A 4,372-nucleotide genomic window follows, 5' to 3' on the forward strand; every position below is an offset into this window, starting at 1 on the left:
TTGACATGCTGAGTCAACATTTTGTTCTGAGCCAATATGAAATTCAGAGCATCAATTTCAAGAATTCCCCTCTTCTGAGGCATCCCATTACTCATAGGATTCCTCTCAGAGGTGTACATGAATTGGTTATTTGCAACCATGTCAATGAATTCTTGAGCTTTTGCAGGCGTTTTCTTTAGGTGAATGGATCCACCTGCAGAATGGTCCAGTGACATCTTAGAGAACTCAGATAGACCATAATAGAATATATCCAAAATGGTCCACTCTGAAAGCATGTCAGAAGGACACCTTTTGGTCATCTACTTGTATCTTTCCCAAGCTTCATAAAGGGATTCACCATCTTTTTGTTTAAAGGTCTGAACATCCACTCTAAGCTTGCTCAGCTTTTGAGGCGGAAAGAACTTAGTCATGATGGCCGTGACCAGCTTATCCTAAGAGTCCAGGCTATCTTTTAGGTTGTGAGTCCAACCATGTTCTAGCTCTGTCTCTTACAGCAAAAGGGAAAAGCATGAGCCTGTAGACTTCAGGATCTACTCTATTAGTTTTAACAGTCTCACAGATCTGCAAGAATTCAGTTAAAAACTGATAGGAATCTTCTTATGAAAGTCCATGAAACTTGCAGTTCTGTTGCATTAGAGCAACTAGTTGAGGTTTCAGCTCAAAATTGTTTGCTCCAATGGAAGGGATTGAGATGCTTCTTCCATCAAATTTGGAAGTAGGTGTAGTATAGTCACCAAGCATCCCCCTTGCATTATTATTTTCGGCTGCCATCTCCTCTTCCTTTTCGAAAATTTCTATAAGGTAGTCTCTGGATTGTTGTAATTTAGCTTCTCTTAGTTTCCTCTTCAGAGTCCTTTCAGGTTCAGGATCTGCTTCAACAAGAATATTCTTGTCCTTGCTCCTGCTCATATGAAAAAAAAAGAAGGGAACAGAAAATAATAATAGGGATCATCTTTACCACGGTAGAGAGATTTCTTTATGTTAGTAGAAGAAAAAAAGAATAGAAGAAGAAAAAAAAGAAAATTCAAACTCAGAGAGGAAGAGGGGGTTCGAATTTTAGGATGAAGAGAAGTGTTAGTAAATGAATGAATAAATAGAAAGAGATGAGAGAGAGGGGTTTTTGAAAATTAACTTAACATAAAAGAAAAATATTTTTGTTTTATTTTAAATTAAAGTTAACAATCAAAAACTAAGAGAAGGAATAAAATCAAAATTAGAATTTGAAATAATTAGTTAATTAAAAGAATTTTGAAAAAGAGGGAGATGATTTTCGAAAATTAGAGAGAGAAAAGTAATTAGGTGGTTTTGAAAAAGATAAGAAACAAACAAAAAGTCAATTAGTTAGTTAAAAAAGATTTGAAAATCAATTTTGAAAAGATAAGAAGTTAGAAAAGATATTTTGAAATCAAATTTTTGAAAAAGATATGATTTGAAAAAGATATTTTAAAAAGATATGATTGAAAAAGATATTTTGGAAAAGATTTGCTTTTTTAAATTAAAATTGATTACTTGACTAATAAGAAACTAAAAGATATGATTTTAGAATTTAAAGATTGAACCTTTCTTAGCAAGAAAGTAACAAACTTCAAATTTTTGAATCAATCACATTAATTGTTAGTAAAGTTTTCAAAATTTTGAAATAAAGATAAGAAAAAGATTTTTGAAAATAAATTTTAAAAAATTTTCAAAAATCATAAAAGAAAAATGAAAAAGATTTGACTTTTGAAAAAGATTTTGAAAAGATAGGATTTTTAAAATTGAAAATTTGACTTGACTTATAAGAAATAGCTAAGTTTTAAAAATTTTTTACTAAGTCAACTCAAATTTTCGAAATTTATGAGAGAAAAAAGGAGAAGATATTTTTTATTTTTGAATTTTTAATGATGAGAGAGAAAAAAATAAAAAAAACCCAAAACATGAAAATCTTGGATCAAAACACATGATGCATGCAAGAACACTATGAATGTCAAGATGAACACCAAGAACACTCTGAAGATCAAGATGAACATCAAGACTTATTTTTGAAAAAAATTTCAAGAAAAGAAAGCATGCAAGACACCAAACTTAGACATTTTTCATGCTTAGACATTATGAATGCAAAAATGCATATGAAAAACAACAAAAGACACAAAACAAGAAAATTTAAAGATCAAACAAGAAGACTTGTCAAGAATGACTTGAAGATCATGAAGAACACAATGCATGAATTTTTCGAAAAATGCATAAATTTTTTAAAACATGCAATTGACACCAAACTTAAAAATTGACTCTAGACTCAAATAAGAAACACAAAATATTTTTTATTTTTATGATTTTATTAATTTTTTTATTTTTTTCGAAAATTATTTTGAAAAGAATGAAAGCAAATAAAAAATTTTTGAAAGATTTTTGAAAAAAAATTTTTGAAAAGAAAATTACCTAATCTGAGCAACAAGATGAACCGTCAGTTGTCCAAACTCGAACAATCCCCGACAACGGCGCCAAAAACTTGGTGCACGAAATTGATCATCAACAATGGCGCCAAAAACTTGATAGCGCTCTCAAACGTGAATCACACTTTGTCACAACTTCACACAACTAACCAGCAAGTGCACTGGGTCGTCCAAGTAATAAACCTTACGTGAGTAAGGGTCGATCCCACGAAGATTGTTGGTATGAAGCAAGCTATGGTCATCTTGTAAATCTCAGTTAGGTGGATAATAAATGGTTATGGAGTTTTCGAAATTGAAAATAATTAAAGCATAGAATAAAGATAGAGATACTTATGTAATTCATTGGTAGGAATTTCAGACAAGTGTATGAAGATGTTGTGTTCCTTCTGAATCTCTGCTTTCCTACTGCTTTCATCCAATCCTTCTTACTCCTTTCCATGGCAAGCTGTATGTAGGGCATCACCATTGTCAATGGCTACTTCCCATCCTCTCAGTGAAAATAGTCCAAACACAGCACGGCTAATCATCTGTGGGTTCTCGATCATGTCGGAGTAAAATCCATTGATTCTTTTGCGTCTGTCACTACGCCCAACAATCGCGAGTTTGAAGCTCGTCACAGTCATTCAATCCCTGAATCCTACTCGGAATACCACAGACAAGGTTTAGACTTTCCGGATTCTCAAGAATGACCGCCAATAATTATAGCTTATACGACGAAGATTCTAATTAATGAATCCAAGAGATATTCGTTCGGTCTAAGGTAGAACGGAGGTGGTTGTCAAGCACGCGTTCATAAGGATGGATGATGATGGGTGTCATGGATCATCACATCCATTAGGTTGAAGTGCAATGGATATCTTAGAACAAGAATAAGCTGAATTGAATAGAAAATAGTAGTAATTGCATTAAAACTCGAGGTACAGCAGAGCTCCACACCCTTAATCTATGGTGTGTAGAAACTCCACCGTTGAAAATACATAAGTGATGGTCCAGGCATGGCCGAATGGCCAGCCCCCAGAAATGGCATATAAATTCAAAAATAGGGAAAAAGACCTGGTCTAAGGACTAGGCGTCCAAAGATCCCCAAAATACAATAGTAAAAAGTCCTATTTATAGTAGACTAGCTACTAGGGTTTACAGAAATAAGTCTAAGTGCAGAAATCCACTTCCAGGGCCCACTTTGGTGTATGCTTGGGCTGAGCTTGAGCTTTACACGTGCAGAGGCATCTCTTGGAGTTAAACGCCAAGTTGTAACGTGTTTTTGGCGTTTAACTCTGGTTTGTGACGTATTTTTGGCGTTTTACTCCAGAATGCAGCATGGAACTGGCGTTGAATGCCAGTTTGCGCCGTCTAATATCAAACAAAGTATGGTTATTATATATTTCTGGAAAGCTCTGGATGTCTACTTTCCAACACCGTTGAGAGTGCGCCATTTGGAATTCTGTAGCTCTAGAAATTCCATTCCGAGTGCAGGGAGGTCAGAATCCAACAGCATCAGCAGTCCTTTTTCAGCCTGAATTAGATTTTTGCTCAGGTCCCTCAATTTCAGCCAGAAAATACCTGAAATCACAGAAAAACACACAAACTCATAGTAAAGTCCAAAAATGTGAACTTTGCATAAAAACTAATGAAAACATCCCTAAAAGTAGCTAGATCCTACTAAAAACTACCTAAAAACAATGCCAAAAAGTGTATAAATTATCCGCTCATCAATGGCCCAATCCACAGTCACTTCAGATCGGTTGCTCGTAGGAATGATGGAGTGTTGGATGAACTCCAACCATCCTCTAGCCACAGGCTTAAGGTCCGGTCTTCTCAATTGAACCGGATTTCCTCTTCAGTCTCTTTTCCATTGAGCTCCTTCCACACATATGTCCACGAGAACTTGGTCCAACCTTTGATCAAAGTTGACCCTTCTAGTGTAGGGGCGTGCATTTTCT

General features: G+C 34.8%; 1 non-coding gene across 1 annotated transcript; it reads left to right on the top strand.

The window, feature by feature from the left end:
* Positions 1-269: 269 nt before the first annotated feature.
* On the top strand, positions 270-377 carry LOC127746102 (small nucleolar RNA R71). Its single transcript, XR_008007722.1, has one exon. It is a non-coding gene; the product is annotated as a small nucleolar RNA R71 (small nucleolar RNA).
* The last annotated feature ends 3,995 nt before the right edge of the window (positions 378-4,372 follow it).

Source organism: Arachis duranensis, chromosome 3, assembly GCF_000817695.3.
Source record: "Arachis duranensis cultivar V14167 chromosome 3, aradu.V14167.gnm2.J7QH, whole genome shotgun sequence".
NCBI lineage: Eukaryota > Viridiplantae > Streptophyta > Magnoliopsida > Fabales > Fabaceae > Arachis > Arachis duranensis.